General features: G+C 35.5%; 1 pseudogene; it reads left to right on the top strand.

Annotated features, from left to right (window-relative positions):
- The window catches only part of LOC132371299 (protein ILRUN-like), a 362,845-nt pseudogene that overhangs the window by 14,076 nt on the left and 328,202 nt on the right, over window positions 1-20,567 (top strand).

Genomic DNA, 20,567 nt, shown 5'->3' with positions numbered 1-20,567 from the left:
TTACTGATTTTTGGTCCATAAATATTTTACATTTCATGATAATTGTCGAAACATGAATTAATTTTTTTCATTGTCTACTTGTATTCAAATATATGAGTTAGAGTACATGCTAGAATTAATGTTCATGGATGCAGAAGAGAAATACTTTTATAAAAATAATTCTAGTCAATCAATAACCATCTGCTTTTATTTAGCTTCCTTTTAAGTAAACATACTCTTTTTATTAAAATATTAATCTACATTTAGAGTTTAACCCTTGTGTGTTAGTTCTAGTTACTTCCAAAAACTTTTATCATTAAGTCAGGGGAACAATAAAAATAAATGGTCTAAAAATGCATTCACAGATTTTAAAGATTTATATTTAAATACTATAAAAATGCCAGTTAAAACCAACTCACCCATTATATAATTTTAGCCCTTGAAAAAGTATGGATGGGCTATGTTTGAAGAGTGTATTTTTTTTTAAAACATGGCCTCAATCAAAAATTTATCTGCCTTTATAAAAAAAAAATTTGTCTCCCTTTATAATATATTAGTCTCTCTATGTCAAATAAAAAATAAGTATTGTCCTAAAACAGATCCTAATAAATCTGAATGATTGTTTTGTTTCCTTCACCAGATGATTGCACAATAACTCTTCTCGTTATATTATATTGAAAGATGCAAGCTTAAAATGTAGTTTATTGTAAGCATGCACATTGATATCATCAATAATAAGCATATAGTTGTGTAACACAGTGACTTGTGACTAATTTGCCATGCAGTCAATCATGAACGTTTGAAATATAATCTCTAGACTTAGAAAAACAAAGAAAACATAATTTCTACTGATTTTCTTTCTCTCTGACTGTAACTTATATTCATCCATCAAGTTTTTAGGTATCACAAAGCAGCTTCTGGCTAAGTTCGTGATTCCCACATCACTGCATTATGCTAGAATTAGGTTTTCATAAGCCTCACTTTAATGACTAATTAAAGATTTATCTAGCAAATCAGGAACAAGATGGCATTTGTCTCGCTCCCTTTCTTTCTCTCACTTTTCCCCTTTTTCCCGTCTTCTTTCCTTTCTTATTATCCAATCTCCCACAAGGAAGTTGATTTTCCCTTTGTAGGAGGGTTAAGCTTTCCTGGATTCATTAGTGTTCCTTAAAAAGCCCAAGCTTCGCAAGACTCTTGATATTCCAGGAGAATTAGATCTCTAGTCATCTGTCTAGCTAATTAACCTGAGAGAATAATAGAATAATATTAACCTGTAATAAGTGCTCTAAAGAAAAAAAAAGAAAGAAGGAATAATAGAATTTATCTCTTCACAAGAAGGTCAAATGGTTACAGCCTGGGAATAAGCTCCTTCCTTAAGCCTCCAAGGTTCCAGGAAGACTGGAGGGGCCTAACCTTGCAGGTGTTTACATTTCAAGGTTCTTGGAAACCTCAATATGTCCTAAAAGACCAGACACTTGGGGCTATCTGTTTTTAAAGCAATTTTGATTGTACACTAAAGGTCTGGATTAAGGAGGATATATTTTCAGTAACTGGCGGGCATGGCTGCCCCTTGATAAGCAGAAAAAATCGTATTTTCCTCATCTCTCACCTAACACGGTGTCCAACTACTCAGGTAAGACGATTAGCTTGGCTCCAGATTCTGTACTTTAATGTGGTTTCCCATTTCGTGGTGGTGAAAGCCAAAGTATCAACCATAAATCTTTTCCACTAAAATTAGAGATATATTGGAAAGTTACCAAGATTTTAGGGTAGCCAGATGCAATCCACAGTTAACTGTAGACAGAACAATCTCTGCTTCTGTCATCTTAGCTAGAGAACCACTGCACTCTTTTTTTTTTTTTTTTTTTTTCTGTCAATGCTGAGAAGATTTTAGATTTGGGTAGAGGAGAGAATCAGGGACTATGCTCTACTTTCATTTAACAAGCAGATGTGGCTCCCAAGCCTTGTTATTCGAATAGCTTTGCTTTAGTTCGGCTGTAAAGATACTGGAAGCCTAAAGGGCTGCAAATAAAAATGCCCATCAACCTGAAATCAGTCATTAAGAGATCATCCTATGCAATTCATTTGTTCCTCCCATCACTAGTAAATGGAAATTGGGATATTAAAGTCACCCACTGGTAGAACTTTAGACTGTAAAAGGAAACTGCTACCAACTGTGGCAGCATCAAACTATGTATGGGGTTAATAATGTAGGTCAAAATAAAAGTTATGACAACAATCCCATAACAGATGGGGCAGTCAAGTGATGAGTTTGATACCGTCAAGTGTGAGCTATCAAGTTGAAAGTATAAAGAGGTAGTGTCTTAAATGTAATTAGAATCTGATAAGAAAAGGATGCACATTGTTAGCTCAAGATTAGTCACTAAAAATAATTTTTCAAATCATAGTTAGGAATATAAGAGAGGAAATAAACGTGGCGCTCTAAAAGCTAATAATTCACTCTTTACATAGCAGGTTAGTCAGGACACACAAACATCAAGACCCCTATGCAAGATCAGACCCTGCTGCTTTTAAATGGGAGATTTTAGTGAAGTCAAATCACATTCTGTGTCTCACTTTAATAATCTGTAAAAAGATATATTAGGACTTTTCCCTTACAAACCTAACTTGGAGATGACCTTGAAGATGAAATGAGAGAATGTGAGTGAAAGTTTTTCATGTGTGAAATACCATAAAGTTGAGCTATTTTGGTGTTATACTTTTTATTATTTATGTTAATATTATTACTGCTAGTATACTGTATAATTCTTTATTGACACCTTATCCTCTGAAGTATGATGAGTTAGGAAGATTCTGTTCCCCTTTAATTAAGAATTTACTAGACTCCTTTTCAGTAGAAAAGAGAGGAAAATTAATCATGAAATATTCAATTAAGCCATCAGAGAGACTTTGGCCTGCAACTAAAAATATTGATATTTGGGCAATTGCTGCCATTGAAAGCAGAAAAAAAGAAGAGGAGAAGAAGAAGGAGAAGAAATTTATCCAAAATAGTCATCAGGCTAAGATCGAACTCTGTAATTGAATGGAAGATACTACAGGCCTGAGCCCTATGATAAACTTGCAGTTGAGCTTAAGGTATGGCATATAAATAATTATCTTCAAACTTATAAGAAGACTGTATTTTCAAATAGAAAAAATGAACTGATTGAATCAGCCTCAGTTGTAGAACATATTAAAATGTATTATAGTCTTTCATACTTACAGGATACATTCATGAAAATCTTTTAGCAAATTAACATTTTAAGAATGGCACAAGAACAGAAACATAGATCAATGGAACAGGATAGAAAGCCCAGAGATAAACCCATGCACATATGGTCACCTTATCTTTGATAAAGGAGGCAAGCATATACAATGGAGAAAAGACAGCCTCTTCAATAAGTGGTGCTGGGAAAATTGGACAGGTACATGTAAAAGTATGAAATTAGAACACTCCCTGACACCATACACAAAAATAAACTCAAAATGGATTAAAGACCTAAGTGTAAGGCCAGACACTATCAAACTGTTAGAGGAAAACATAGGCAGAACACTCTATGACATAAATCACAGCAAGATCCTTTTTGACCCAGCCCCTAGAGAAATGGAAATAAAAACACAAATAAACAAATGGGACCTAATGAAACTTAAAAGCTTTTGCACAGCAAAGGAAACCATAAACAAGACCAAAAGACAACCCTCAGAATGGGAGAAAATATTGGCCAATGAAGCAACTGACAAAGGATTAATCTCCAAGATTTACAAGCAGCTCATGCAGCTCAATAACAAAAAAACAAACAACCCAATCCAAAAATGGGCAGAAGACCTAAATAGACATTTCTCCAAAGAAGATATACAGATGGCCAACAGACTCACAAAAGAATGCTCAACATCATTAATCATTAGAGAAATGCAAATCAAAACTACAATGAGGTATCATCTCACACCGGTCAGAATGGCCATCATCAAAAAATCTAGAAACAATAAATGCTGGAGAGGGTGTGGAGAAAAGGGAACACTCTTGCACTGTTGGTGGGAATGTAAATTGATACAGCCACTATGGAGAACAGTATGGAGGTTCCTTAAAAAACTAAAAATAGAACTACCATATGACCCAGCAATCCCACTACTGGGCATATACCCTGAGAAAACCATAATTCAAAAAGAGTCCTGTACCACAATGTTCATTGCAGCTCTATTTACAATAGCCAGGACATGGAAGCAACCTAAGTGTCCATCATCAGATGAATGGATAAAGAAGATGTGGCACATATATACAATGGAATATTACTCAGCCATAAAAAGAAATGAAATGGAGGTATTTGTAATGAGGTGGATGGAGTTAGAGTCTGTCATACAGAGTGAAGTAAGTCAGAAAGAGAAAAACAAATACAGTATGCTAACACATATATATGGAATCTAAGGGAGGAAAAAAAAAAAGGTCATGAAGAACCTAGTGTCAAGACGGGAATAAAGACACAGACCTACTAGAGAATGGACTTGAGGATATGGGGAGGGGGTGGGGTGAGATGTGACAGGGTGAGAGAGTGGCATGAACATATATACACTACTAAATGTAAAATAGCTAGCTAGTGGGAAGCAGCCGCATAGCACAGGGAGATCAGCTCGGTGCTTTGTGACCACCTAGAGGGTGGAATAGGGAGGGTGGGAGGGAGGGAGATGCAAGAGGGAAGAGATATGGGAACATATGTATATGTATAACTGATTCACTTTGTTACACAGCAGAAACTAACACACCATTGTAGAGCAATTATACTCCAATAAAGATGTTTAAAAAAAAAAAAAGAAAAGAAATTAAAAAAAAAAAAGAATGGAAACATGATATGAGTTTTTAAAGCTAACATTTGCAAAGTGAAGCACAGAGTTCCAGATGGTGAGCCGTGGTCCAACAAAAGACCACAAGAGAAATGGAAATAGAGACGTTTATTACTCACAGGTCCTGGAGGAAGTACATAGCACAGCTCAGGGGGTCACACAGCGAGGTCAAGGCAAGGAAGAGAGTGGGGAGAGAGAGACAGGACCTGGGGCACATTCCTTTATTAGGTTCACAAGTGAAGTGCATTGGGGTTCCTGGGCTAAGGCTGCGTCGGTCAATTCAAACCAAAAAGAATGTGGTTTTGGTAATCTCGTGAGGGTCTTATCTAAGTGGTATATAAGGAGAAGGCCCTGGGAAGTGGGGAAGGCTGTTTATTACAAGAGCTATTGGGAAAGTCATTTAAGAAACGTACATTTCTTGTGCCTCTGAGGGCTGTTTCCTAGGGTTTGGGCTTGCATGAGGGGGCTTGTGTCAGTTTAAGGTCCTCACAGTCTGCTTGATCAAACAAAATGGATGCCAAAGCAGCAGTACCATGGAGTAATTTAGCTGAACTCGAGCCAAAACAAAACCCAGGTTCAAACTTGATGACATGAGCAATTCTGGCTAATGGATTAGCAAAGATTTCATAAAGCAAAAGGATTTCTACAATAATTGATGTTAAAGTCAAATATGCTTTCTGATGAAGGAAAATTTAAAACTTGCTATGTAACTTGCTAACAGTCAGGAATTTAACAATACTGTTGGAGACTTCTCCAGTGAGGTGGGATAACAATGGTGAGGCAGGATAGCTTTTGGGAAACCCTGTGAGACAAAAATACAACTGGCATGTTTTTTCATGAGACACCGCTTAGCCTTCCAAGAGAGCATGTTAACACAAAATGCTGAAGACATATTTATGATCCAAGCTAACACTGCATCCAGAGAGCAATCTGGTAATTTTTTGACTCCTGGGTACCTACAAAGTGCTTCCAGAAAGCACTGAGTGTCTATGGTCTTGGTTGGCAAGTACGTGAACCAAAATGCTGTACTGTTCCACCAGGACCCGCCATTAACAATTGAAGTTACAGTGCAGAAGCAAAAGTATGTAAATCATTAACAGTGATAATCAAACAGATTATCCAGATGGATATTAAGGCAAGTACAATGATGTGTGCTGCAAGGGGTATATGTAAGTAATATCTCTACTCCTCCCTCAGTGTTGCTATAAACAACTTCTCTAAAAAATAAAGTCTAAATTTTAAAAATACATTTTGAGTTGTTTCTCACTGGAATTGATTCAGTGATCCAGTGCAGAATATTTGTGATGCAAGATGAGCCCAAGGCACTTCAAACAGTGTTTCCCTAAATATGATTTATTTCAACTGATTTTGTTATAAATATTATTTTGTCAGTATTTACATGTGTCCTTTTCTAACAAATATTTAGAGAGGTGGTTAAATATAAACTGTATGACTAAGCAACTGCTTTGACACCAACATTCTGGCGTACACTGCAGATGGTGTCCAGACTAAACCAATATTTTAATAACTTATAATAAGTAAATTGCCTGAAACGCATGTACAAACAGAAGTGTCACATTACTGAGATCCAAAAATTAAGACTATGTGCTCATTAAACTATTTACTGAAACTCTTTAATATTTATATCCATATTGTTAAAGCTCCAGGTCCAGAACAATTGTTGGAAAACCAAAGAGGTTTCATAATATGATTTGGCAACAGAGGGAAGCCGCTTGCACTGTTGGTGGGAATGTAAATTGATACAGCCACTATGGAGAACAGTATGGAGGTTCCTTAAAAAACTAAAAATAGAACTACCATATGACCCAGCAATCCCACTACTGGGCATATACCCAGAGAAAACCATAATTCAAAAAGAGTCATATACCACAATGTTCGTTGCAGCTCTGGTTACAATAGGCAGGACATGGAAGCAACCTAAGTGTCCATCGACAGATGAATGGATAAAGAAGATGTGGCACATATATACAATGGAATATTACTCAGCCATAAAAAGGAACGAAATTGGGTCATTTGTTGAGATGTGGATGGACCTAGAGACTGTCACACAGAGTGAAGTAAGTCAGAAAGAGAAAAACAAATATCGTATATTAACGCATATATGTGGAATCTAGAAAAAAGGTACAGATGAACCTGTTTTCAGGGCAGAAATAGAGGCACAGACATAGAGAACAAACAAATGGACACCAAGGGGGGAAATTGGGGGGAGGGGAGGTGGTGGTGGTGGTGTGATGAATTGGGAGATTGGGATTGACCTATAAACTCTAATATGTATAAAATAGATAACAGCCTGCTGTATAAAAAAAAAAATAATTCGGCAACAGCCATAATTAATAGGCAAGCTACTTTTTTATTGTCTACTCCTTAAAAAATATCAGTTTTTATAGAATGTAATCAATGGGAATACAAAGGTCATCCAAACAGCACCTTGAATAATGAGAAGGTCAAAGAAGCACAATCCTCAATCTTTAATATTTCAAATATAAAGCATTTAGGGAATTTGAACATTTGACTTCAGATGTTCTCTGTTCATGACAATATTATAAGTGAGGGAGGAAAGTGGAAGCACACTAATGTGTTATCTTGACAAAGATTGTAACTACAGTAGAAAAGGGAACATTTTCTACGCCAGTTTATTCTGGATCTTTTAAAAATGTTCAGAAATAGAGCACAAATGAAAATTAGAACCCCAAATATTTTATTCAGAGTAAATTGTAGTTAATATGTCAGACAAAAAAAATACCTTCGTATGCATGGACAGCATTTTTCAACTTTTTATTTTGAACTAATTTTAGATTAATAGAAGAGTCACAAAAATGTAGAGCTTTCCTATGTACCCATCATCCAGCTTCTCCTCATGGCAGCTTTTTACATAACAATAGAAACTTTATCATAACTGAAGAATTAATTTTGGTACAGTAATATTAATTATAGTGTAGAAGTTTTTGGATTTTACCAGCTTGTCCACATTATAGTTTGTTGTAATTTCCTCCTAGCTAACTCTTTTTTTTTTTTTAACATCTTTACTGGAGTATAATTGCTTTACAATGGTGTGTTAGTTTCTGCCTTATTACAAAGTGAATCAGCTGTACATATACATACATCCCCATATCTCCTCCCTCCCTCCCACCCTCCCTATCCCACCCCTCAGTGTGGTCACAAAGCACCGAGCTGATCTCCCTGTGCTATGCGGCTGCTTCCCACTAGCTATCTATTTTACATTTGGTAGTGTATATATGTCCATGCCACTCTCTCACTTCATCCCAGCTTACCCTTCCCCCTCCCTGTGTCCTCAAGCCCATTCTCTACGTCTGTGTCTTTATACCTGCCCCTAGGTTCTTCAGAACCATTTTTTGTTTTTGTTTTTTTTTAGATTCCATATATATGTGTTAGCATACAGTTTTTGTTTTTCTGACTTACTTCACTCTGTATGACAAACTCTGGGTCCATCCACCTCACTACAAATAACTCAGTTTTGTCTCATTTTATGGCTGAGTAATATTCCATTGTATATATGTGCCACATCTTCTTTATCCATTCATCTGTCGATGGACACTTAGGTTGCTTCCATGTCCTGCCTATTGTAACCAGAGCTGCAATGAACATTGTGGTATATGACTCTTTTTGAATTATGGTTTTCTCTGGGTATATGCCCAGTAGTGGGATTGCTGGGTCATATGGTAGTTCTATTTTTAGTTTTTTAAGGAACCTCCATACTGTTCTCCATAGTGGCTGTATCAATTTATATTCCCACCAACAGTGCAAGAGGGTTCCCTTTTCGGCACACCCTCTCCAGCATTTATTGTTTGTAGATTTTATGGTGATGGCCATTCTAACTGGTGTGAGGTGATACCTCATTGTAGTTTTGATTTGCATTTCTTTAATGATTAGTGACGTTGAGCATCCTTTCGTGTGTTTGTTGGCAATCTGTATATCTTCTTTGGAGAAATATCTATTACGGTCTTCTGCCCATTTTTGGATTGGGTTGTTTGTTTTGTTGATATTGAGCTGCATCAGCTACTTGTAAATTTTGGAGATTAATCCTTTGTCAGTTGCTTCGTTTGCAAATATTTTCTCCCATTCTGAGTCTTTTCATCTTGTTTATGGTTTCCTTTGCTGTGCAAAAGCTTTTAAGTTTCATTGGGTCCCATTTCATTTCTCTAGGAGGTGGGTCAAGAAGGATCTTGCTGTGATTTATGTCATAGAGTGTTCTGCCTATGTTTTCCTCTAAGAGTTTGATAGTGTCTGGCCTTACATTTAGGTCTTTAATCCATTTTGAGTTTATTTTTGTGTATGGTGTTAGGGAGTGTTCTAATTTCATTCTTTTACATGTAGCTGTCCAGTTTTCCCAGCACCACTTATTGAAGAGGCTGTCTTTTCTCCATTGTATATTCTTGGCTCCTTTTTCAAAAATAAGGTGACCATATGTGCGTGGGTTTATCTCTGGGCTTCCTATCCTGTTCCATTGATCTATATTTTTGTTTTTGTGCCAGTACCATACTGTGTTGATTACTTAGCTTTGTAGTATAGTCTGAAGTCAGGGAGTCTGATTCCTCCAGCTCTGTTTTCCTTTCTCAAGATTTCTTTGGCTATTCGGGGTCCTTTTTGTTTCCATAAAAAATGTGAAATTTTTTGGTCTAGTTCTGTGAAAAATGCCGTTGGTAGTTTGGTAGGGATTACATTGAATCTGTAGATTGCTTTGAGTAGTATAGTCATTTTTACAATGTTGATTTTCCAATCCAAGAGTATGGTATATCTTTCCATCTGTTTGTATCATCTTTAATTTCTTTCATCAGTGTCTTATGATTTTCTGCATACAGGTCTTTGTCTCCTTAGGTAGGTTTATTCCTAGGTATTTTATTCTTTTTGTTGCAGTGGTAAATGGGAGTGTTTCCTTAATTTCTCTTTCAGATTTTTCATTATTAGTGTATAGGAATGTAAGAGATTTCTGTGCATTAATTTTGTATCCTGTTATTGTACCAAATTCATTGATTAGCTCTAGTAGTTTTCTGGTAGCATTTCTAGGATTCTCAATGTATAGTATCATGTCATCTGCAAACAGAGACAGCTTTACTTCTTCTTTTCCGATTTGGATTCCTTTTATTTCCTTTTCTTCTCTGATTGCTGTGGCTAAAACTTCCAAAACTATGTTGAATAATAGTGGTGAGAGTGGGCAACCTTGTCTTGTTCCTGATCTTAGTGGAAATGGTTTCAGTTTTCACCATTGAGAATGATGTTGGCTGTGGGTTTGTCATATATGACCTTTATTATGTTGAGGTAAGTTCCCTGTATGCCTAGTTTCTGGAGGGTTTTTATCATAAATGGGTGTTGAATTTTGTTGAAAGCTTTTTCTGCATCTATTGAGACCATATGGTTTTTCTCCTTCAATTTATTACTATGGTCTATCACAGTCATTGATTTGCGTTTATTGAAGAATCCTTGCATTCCTGGGATAAACCCCACTTGATCATGATGTATGATCCTTTTAATGTGCTGTTGGATTCTGTTTGCTAGTATTTTGTTGAGGATTTTTTCATCTATATTCATCAGTGATATTGGTCTGTAGTTTTCTTTTTTGTGGCATCTTTGTCTGGTTTGGTATCAGGGTCATGGTGGCCTCGTAGAATGAGTTTGGGCGTGTTCCTTCCTCTCCTGTGTTTTGGAGGAGTTTGAGAAGGATAGGTGTTAGCTCTTCTCTAAATGTTTGATAGAATTTGCCTGTGAAGCCATCTCGTCCTGGGCTTCTGTTTGTTGGAAGATTTTCAATCACAGTCTCAAGTTCAGTGCTTGTGATTGGTCTGTTTATATTTTCTATTTCTTCCTGGTTCAGCCTTGAAAGGTTGTGCATTTCTAAGAATTTGTCCATTTCTTCCAGGTTGTCCATTTTATTGGCATGTACTTGCTTGTAATAACCTCTCATGATCCTTTGTATTTCTGCAGTGTCAGTTGTTACTTCTCCTTTTTCATTTCTAATACTATTGATTTGAGTCTTCTCCCTTTTTTTCTTGATGAGTCTGGCTAATGGTTTATCAGGTTTGTTTATCTTCTCAAAGAACCAGCTTTTAGTTTTATTGATCTTTGCTATTGTTTCCCTCATTTCTCTTTCATTTATTTGTGATCTGATTTTTATGATTTCTTTCCTTCTGGTAACTTAGGGTTTTTTTGTTCTTCTTTCTCTAATTGCTTTAGGTGTAAGGTTAGGTTGTTTATATGAGATGTTTCTTGTTTCTTGAGGTAGGATTGTATTGCTGTAGACTTCCCTCTTAGAGCTGCTTTTGCTGCATCCCATAGGTTTTGGGTCGTTGTGTTTTCATTGTCATTTGTTTCTAGGTATTTTTTGATTTCTTTGATTTCTTCAGTGATCTCTTGCTTATTTATAGTGTGTTGTTTAGCCTCCATGCGTTTGTATTTTTTACAGATTTTTTCCGGTAATTGATATCTAGTCTCATAGCATTGTGGTTGAAAAGATACTTGATATGATTTCAGTTTTCTTTAATTTACTGAGGCTTGATTTGTGACCCAAGATAGGATCTATCCTGAAGAAGGTTCCATGAGCACTTGAGGAGAAAGTGTATTCTGTTGTTTTTGGATGAAATGTCCTATAAATATCAATTACGTCCATGTAGTTTAATGTATCATTTAAAGCTTGTGTTTCCTTATTTATTTTCCTTTTGGATGATCTGTCCATTGGTGAAAGTGGGGTGTTAAAGTCCATTACTCTGATTGTGTTACTGTTGATTTCCCCTTTTATGGCTGTTAATATTTGCCTTATGTATTGAGGCACTCCTATGTTGGGTGCATAAATATTTACAATTGTTATATCTTCTTCTTGGATTGATCCCTTGATCATTACTTAGTGTCCTTCTTTGTCTCTTGTAATAGTCTTTATTTTAAAGTCTATTTTGTCTGATATGAGCATTGCTACTCCAGCTTTTTTTTGATTTCCATTTGCATGGAATATCTTTTTCTATCCTCTCAGTTTCAGTCTGTATGTGTCCCTAGGTCTGAAGTGGGTCTCTTGTAGACAGCGTATATACGGGTCTTGTTTTTGTATTCATTCAGCCAGTCTGTGTCTTTTGATTGGAGCATTTAAGCCATGTACTTTTAAGGTGGTTATTGATATGTATGTTCCTATTATCGTTTTCTTAATTGTTTTGGGTTTGTTATTGTAAGTCTTTTCCTTCTCTTGTGTTTCCTGCCTTGAGAAGTTCCTTTGGCATTTGTTGTAAAGCTGGTTTGGTGGTGCTGAATTCTCTTAGCTTTTGCTTGTCTTTAAAGTTTTTAATTTCTCCATCAAATCTAAATGAGATCCTTGCTCAGTAGAGTAATCTGGGTTGTAGGTTTTTCACTTTCATCACTTGAGTCCTGCCACTCCCTTTTAGCTTTCAGAGTTTCTGCTGAAAGGTCAGCTCTTAACCTTATGGGGATTCCCTTGTATGTTATTTGTTGTTTTTTGCTTGCTGCTTTTAATATTTTTTTCTTTGTATTTAATTTTTGATAGTTTGATTAATATGTGTCTTGGCATGTTTCTCCTTGGATTTATGCTGTATGGGACTGTCTGCGCTTCCTGGACTTGATTGACTACTTCTTTTCCCATATTAGGCAAGTTTTCAACTATAATCTTTTCAAATATTTTCTCAGTCCCTTTCTTTTTCTCTTCTTCTTCTGGGATCCCTATAATTCGAATGTTAATGTGTTTCATGTTGTCGCAGAGATCTCTAAGATTGTCCTCAATTCTTTTCATTCTTTTTTCTTTATTCTGCTCTGCAGTAGTTATTTCCACTATTTTATCTTCCTGGTCACTTATCCGTTCTTCTGCCTCAGTTATTCTGCTATTGATTTCTTCTAGAGAATTTTTAATTTCATTTATTGTGTTGTTCATCATTGTTTGCTCTTTAGTTCTTCTAGGTCCTTGTTAAACGTTTCTTTTATTCTCTCCATTCTCTTTCCAAGATTGTGGATCATCTTTACTATCATTACTCTGAATTCTTTTTCAGGTAGACTGCCTATTTCCTCTTCATTTGTCTGGTCTGGTGGGTTTTTACCCTGCTCCTTCATCTGCTGTGTGTTTCTCTGTCTTCTCATTTTGCTTAACTTGCTGTGTTTGGGGTCTCCTTTTTGCAAGTTGCAGGTTTGTAGTTCCTGTTGTTTTTGGTGTCTGCCCCCAGTGGCTAAGGTTGGTTCAGTGGGTTGTGTAGGCTTCCTGGTGGAGGGGACTAGTGCCTGTGTTCTGGTGGATGAGACTCTACCTTGTCTTTCTGGTGAGGAGGACCATGTCTGGTGGTGTGTTTTGGGGTGTCTGTGACCTTATTATGATTTCAGGCAGCCTCTCTGCTAATGTATGGGTTTGTGTTCCTGTCTTGCTAGTTGTTTGGCATAGGGTATCCAACACTGTAGCTTGCTGGTTGTTGAGTGGAGCTGGGTCTTAACGTTGAGATCTCTGGGAGAGATTTCACTGCTTGATATTACATGGAGCTGGGAGGTCTCTGGTCTACCAATGTCCTGAACTTGGCTGTCCCACCTCAGAGGCACAGGCCTGACACCCAGCTGGTGCACCAAGACCCTGTCAGCCAAACGGCTCAGAACAAAAGGGAGAAAAAAAGAAAGAAAAAAAAATAAAGTTATTAAAACAAAAAATATTAACAATAAAAAAATTAAAAAGTAATTTAAAAAAAGAAAAGAAAGAGAGAAAGAATAGAGCAACCAAACCAAAAAATAAAGCTACCAATGATAACATGTGCTAAAAACTATACTTAAAAAAAAAAAAAAAGGACAGATAGAACCCTAGGACAAATGCTAAAAGCAAAGCTAGACAGACAATATCACACAAAGAAGCATACTCATACACACTCAGAAAAAGAGAAAAAGGAATAAAATATGTATATATACATTTAAAAAAAGAAAGAGAGCAACCAAATCAGTAAACACATCTACCAGTGATAGTAAACTGTAAACACTAAATTAAAGTAAATGTAAAACCAGAAACAAATTAGATGCCGACAGCAAACCCCAAGTCTACAGTTGCTCCCAAAGTCCACCGCCTCAATTTTGGGATGATTCATTGTCTATTCAGGTATTCCACAGATGCAGGGTACATCAAGTTGATTATGGAGATTTAACCCGCTGGTCCTGAGGCTGCTGGGAGGGATTTCTCTTTCTCTTCTTTGTTCTCACACCTTCTGGTGTTCAGCTTTGGATTTGGCCCTGCCTCTGAGTGTAGGTCATCTGAGGGCATCTTTTGGGAAGTCTGAGGTCTTCTGCCAGCATTCAGTAGGTGTTCTGTAGGAATTGTTCCACATGTAGATGTATTTGTGGGGAGCAAGGTGATCTCCACGTCTTACTCCTCTACCATCTTGAAGGTCTCCTGCAATTCTTTCTGTCTTGTCCAGGCATCACAGATAGAAATCTAGGAGAGCCGACTTTAGTAAGAATTCTCACCTTTTGCTGTTTTCCTGGGATGCTGTCTAGAGGATCCAGAGTGAATGGGGTGTCCCAACAAGTCGTATTCTGGTTGCTTGTTGCTCCTGGGGGCTCTTGGTGCCCTCCTTCGGTTCCCTCTTCTGACACCAGGACTGTTAAAAGATAAACTGCCCCTCCTAGCTAACTCTTAATTTATAACTCTTTATTTGTTTCTTTTTATTATTTTGACTCTTGACGATAACTGGTGAGATGTTTTGTAGAATGTATCTCAACTTGTATTTGAATTTTTCATGATTAAAATTACGGTTATGCATTATTGGTAAGGGTACCAGAGAGGAGATATACTCTTCTCATTGTTTTAAATTAGGGGGTATAATGATGTCAACGTTCATTACTGGTAATATTAACCATGACTACTTGGATCTTCCAGCATTCTCTGATTGTCAAGTTACTATTTTTCCCTTTGTAATTACTAAATGTTTTGAGGGAGATCATTTGAGATTATGCCAATATCCTGTTTCTGCTCAAAACCTCACCCACTAATCTAGTATTCATGGTAGTGTTCTAATGTAATTTTCTGTATCCCTCATTCCTTCTACGTTTAATCATTGGAATCCATCTATAAGGAAAATTTATTACTTATCCCCCAGTTATTTGTCTTCAGCATTGATTTAAATTGGTATAGATTTATGGATATTTATTTTATTTTTAGATTATCCAATACTGTTGTTACTTATTTTATGGCTCAAGCCATTCCAACTTTGGGCATTGGGAACTATTCTTTTTCTTTTTTTCCTGTTTTTTTTTTTTTAAATTTATTTATGGCTGTGTTGGGTCTTCGTTTCTGTGCTAGGGCTTTCTCTAGTTGCGGCAAGTGGGGGCCACTCTTCATCACGGTGCGTGGGCCTCTCTTGTTTCAGAGCACAGGCTCCAGATGCGCAGGCTCAGTAATTGTGGCTCACGGGCCCAGTTGCTCCACGGCATGTGGGATCTTCCCAGACCAGGGCTCGAACCTGTGTCCCCTGCATTGGCAGGCAGATTCTCAACCACTGCGCCACCAGGGAAGCCCCTCCAGTTTTATTGAGATGTAATTAACATATGATATCTGTGTCCTTTCAGTATACCTTTACCAACCCACTCACCACACACCCTAACACAAACTTATTTACTTTATAGCACTTTCTATCAGTACAAGAGGCTCCAGGCTCATCTTGTACTTCCCTTGCTCTAGTTCTGGATCTTTTTTTTTTTAATTGCAGTGTGATATTTAGAAACTGAGGTATGGGAGCTAGTGTGCTTGTTGCTACTGCCGTGTCACTGCTTCTTACCTTTCTTGTGAATAGAGCTAGGAGATACATGTATATGTACTAACTCACACGTACATGCACACACACACACCTCTGTTTATTTGTTTGTATGTATATTTTAATAATATATTCAGGAGTCTGTATTGACACCTCTACCTCAAATTCAACATCCCAGTGTTCATTCTACTTTTTGCCCTTTTCCTTATTTGTAACTTCTTTTTCCTACAGCGAGAAATCTGTTAGATTTCTTATAGAAATCTTATCTATACTGTATTTACTTATATTTTCCAACATATTTTAAAAATAAAGTAGTTTCAAAATTTCCTCAACCCTACCTGTTTGAAACAAATTTGCCAACTAGAATACAGTTTCTGTGCAGTTCATTTTGTCTTTGTCTTTACAATATCCAGTCAAGACATTATTTTCCCATTATAGAGGTTAGCTTCTTTCTTTCCCATACTCTTCAGTTTAGTTTTTAATTTATTGGAAAGCAGTTTGAATCATTTGTCACAGTTAATGTTCCATATTCTCCCCCACATCCTATTGATATTTTAAAATTTAAAATAGAGTAAATCTCATATTTTGTGGTGCATTTTTCTGTCAGTTTTGACAAATGCAGAGAGTCATGTAGTCATGAGCACAGTTTTGTGCAGAGGGGTGTATTGACTCTCAAGTCCCCTGTGCTGCCTTTCTATGCATGACTCCTATCCTCCCAGTTCTTGGCAATCACTGGTTTGTTCATTTCCTGAGCTCCACCCTTCCTAGAGTGTCATAGAAATGGAATCACATGACATGAATCTTTAGACAGCCTTTCAGTTAGAGAAATGCACTGAGGATTCATGTGCATGTCATTGCACGTCTCAACTGCTGGTCCCTTTTTGTTGTTTAAGTATCATTTCCTTGTATAACATGCCATGGTTTGTATACCAGTTGAGGGACATTTGAGTTGTTCCCAGTTTGGGGAAATTATGAATAAAGTTGCTATTCGATTTAGTCATATTTGAATCTTTACACTCTTTAAATATTTATTTGTGTTGTGATGGTAAAACTGCATTCTAAAAGTCTTTTTATTTAAATGAAAGAGAAAATTTCTAAGGAGGTTCTTTCACTTATTTTATTAATATATGGTTGTGAACTGGCTTCAGAGCTACTCTAATCAAAGTTTGCAGACAAACTTTCTGTGTCACTTTAACATCTTTTATGTCAAGATAATTTAAGAAGCAACTAAGGTTTGACCTTCTGTGGTTGTAAATATTTTAATTTTCTCAAGAAAGATTGACGATGTTTTAAAAGATTATTGAAAATAATATTTATAATGATTTTATTATCTCTAACACTAAAGTTAGTTTTTTAATTATGTAGCTACTGCATAAAAGTCCAAATTCTTTATACAGTTCCGTATTCGAAGTAGTTCAGATTCCTTGTGTATATTTTGAACTAAATATTTCTGAAAGTTAAATTACTTTATAAAACCTATTTCATTCCAATTCCCCAAACTATTTTGGGAACAGGAAAGATAAGCTTTGTCTTCAAAAACTTAGTCACTATCTATCCTTTTCCTCCTAAAATGCATTTGAGAAAATAAAAAAGATTTTTAAAAAGCTGGTTACTGTTTCATAATGGAGCTAATAACTTTAAAAATTATACTGATTGAATGGTTACAGACCAAGAACTAAGGAAAGATAATTTTAGTAATCCTTCCTTTATCTAGATACACTGGTGCTTTTTATTCCATAAATGAAATTTTTCATTCATTAACATTGTAATAAGTAAAATAAATGCCTTTGTGGAAACTAACATTTCTCAGCTTCAGTTAAACTTCAGCATTACTTCTGTGTTAAGGACATTCACAGAAAAGATAAATCAATCGTGTGTGTGTGAATACAGACACACGCACGCATATATATTTTTTTACCGACTTCATAGTTCTTCGTATTACTCTCATTCATTTTTATGTGGTAAAAATTGTATTAAATTTATGTGTTTTTTCGCATTTTCACTTTTAAAATGGGTAAATCTATTATAAGTTTTGGTTCTAGTTAATGTTATTTAAAAATCATTAATTATAGTGTGTTTATTTGTTAGATATAAACAAAAATCAGTAAAAGTTTTCAGATGATACCAAATGACCCATAGATTCTTTTAATTTTGTATGAAGTGAAATAATAGCACATTATCTAATGGAGACTTACTGAACACTGGAGAATTTCTAATTTATGTCATTTTCAAAATTAGGCAAATTATTTAAAGATCTATTACTATTGAATTGTCTTTGAGTGTTGGGGGTAATATTACATGAATTCTATAAGTGTCCCAAAGGTTTATAATACAATCATCTAAATTCTTATAAATGATAAAGTTAGATATATTAAGCACAATTTAGCCTAGGAATTTCCCCTCAAATGTATGTATATACATATACATATATGTATTGGCTTGGCCAAAAGGTTCTTTCGGGTTTTTCCATAAGATGTTATGGAAAAATCCAAACGAACTTTTTGGCCAACTCAATATATAAATATTTCAGTTCAGCTAAAATTAAACAATGCTCAAAACACCTATAATCTAAGAAATACAGTATATGTCTGTTTTTGAATAACTGACACCAAATAATGGGGATAAAGAGAATTGCCCACTGACAAGAGATTAGAATAATCCATTTACTCTAAAACACTATTAAATCATGAGTTCATATCATAATTATGAGTTCAATCATAATGGAAAACTCACTTTACATTCAGTCAAGCTATCTCTGTGTTTTTTTTTCTTTTTAAATATATTATTGTCAATATTTCAACCAAACACTAATATTATTGGCATTTTTAAGATATTTAGTCTGTAATAATCTCCCCACGTAATTTATTATTGTGAATAATGAGTTCCAGAAATTATAATCAGCAGTCACATGCTGACATACCTGGGTGGTGTGCTTAATTAACTTCATTGGATGCTCCGTGTGAATAACAAAGGTAACTCTACTTGATTGGAAACACTATCAAATTTTGTAGTGTTCACATTACTCTTTTCTTTATCTAATAATAGAGAAAAATGAAGATAGAAGGTTAATTCTGCCACCTAAAAATAGTATTTTTATGTTAAATGGCTCTAAATGTTATAAGATAGGGTAATAGAAATGATTTCCCAAATTTTTATAAACTCACTTGATGTTCTTCTAAAAATGGCATATATTGAGAATAAGTACTGTAAAGAAAATGCATAACAGTTTCATTTACACTCTAGTCTCAGAGTTTTGTTTTTTTTTGCTATTCTTTTCTGCCTCTTTAATTGCACTGGTAGGTGGTCTCTGTCATTTCAATTGCTTTCATGTAAAAAATACCAAATTACAGTTGTCAAATTGTTATAGAGTATTTGTGAAAGACCCTTGTCGGCAGCATCTTGGATCTTCTGTTCTTAGCCCAAATGATTTACAAGTTAGAATGTCTCATTTTCATCATCTTAAAAACTTTTTGCCAAATTTCTTAATAACTGACTGAAATGGTCTCAAATTTATGTGTTCTTTCTCTGCTGAGCTCTTTCAGCTTCATTATACATTTAAAAACTATCTTTTCTTATTTCTAAGAACATTAAAAACATCTTGAGAATGCTAAAAAATCTGATTGTAGATTCTTATAATAGGTAAGAAAAACATACATTTTGGAACGAAGATTATAGTCTTAAGGTTTTTTTTTAAATTTCCTGAGTTTCACAGAATGAGCGAAGATGACTTTTTTTTTTTTTTTTTTACACTATCATATATTCCTCAAATTCAGTGATTATATGTTCCTATATTGGAAATTTTTACTGTATGGCTAGTGTCTTTCCTAAATAAGGACATAACATGGCATCCTTAACCTTTAAAAATCAACAAAAAACCTTACTCCTCAATTCAATCATTTGCTTTCATTACTGATTTACAAGTCTTTGTCGTTTGGTTTTCAGTTGTAGGTTTATGATATTTTGATGCAATTCCAGTGTTCATGACTTTTCTGTAACTTCTGTTGCCAACACACTAAAATCCATGACCGTCCCCCTTCGCCCTTGGAGCGGTAGAGAAAGGTACTTACTGTCCTTGCCTAAGAAGTGGCTCTTCAGTAGAGAAGCAGCCATAGTGGCAGCCTCTGAGCAGTCATGCAGAATACGTAAAGATTTCCTTTAGGACCAGAATAAAACTTAGCATATGAATGATATTCATTTCAATATCTGAAATTACATAATGTTACTCTCCTTTTAATTAAAAAAAAATCCTCATTTTTAAAATTAAAAAAAATTTTTTTTTACGTTGAAGGAGGAAACGTATTGGCACAGCTATTTTTTTTTTTTCCTGGTTAAATTCACAGGATGAAGCAGTGATTTTTAAACAGTAGAAGCTTGTTTCTCCCAAACTAGTTTCACTGTAGGATTAGAGGTATGTGGCATCACATTAGAGAGATTATGGGGGACAAAGGAGGATGGGCAGGTAGTACTGAGTAAAAGCCTATCGCTGGCTTGGAATATGAATCTTTTTGTGTGGCTGACAAAATATACACATTTTACTAGTTCACTTTGATTCTACCTTCAATCCTGCAAGCTCACTTCAGTCCCAGTGTCTGTTGAACAAGCAGTAACTATGTCAGAGTTTCAAGGCATGTCCCAAAGCTGGAAACTTGCTGAATTTCAAAACGAACTCATCATCTAGATCTGCCAAATTCCTCCAACCTGGTCTATTTTTCTTTATCGTTTTGCTTTATTTTCTCTCATCTCTTCTTCACTGAGTTTCTTGGGGGCAAGTATGAATTCCATCTATAATATACATCTTCTAAAGAGCTGAAAAGCACAACTCTCAGTGATGCTTGTGTGCATGTATGGATAGTTTTCCCATTTGGAAGGTGATGTATGATATTCATAACTATAGGCTACATTAATAAATTGTACAAGAATGTAACTTTCTTATTTTAAAAAATGAGTCTTTAGCCCACAAAAGTAGCAAAGACTTAGTATCAGTCAACTAAGTGACTTGATCCTTTT

This window comes from Balaenoptera ricei, chromosome 9 (genome assembly GCF_028023285.1).
Source record: "Balaenoptera ricei isolate mBalRic1 chromosome 9, mBalRic1.hap2, whole genome shotgun sequence".
In the NCBI taxonomy this organism is placed as follows: Eukaryota; Metazoa; Chordata; class Mammalia; order Artiodactyla; family Balaenopteridae; genus Balaenoptera; species Balaenoptera ricei.
Note: the sequence above shows the minus strand (reverse complement) of the source record. Positions and strands in the feature narration are given on the sequence as shown.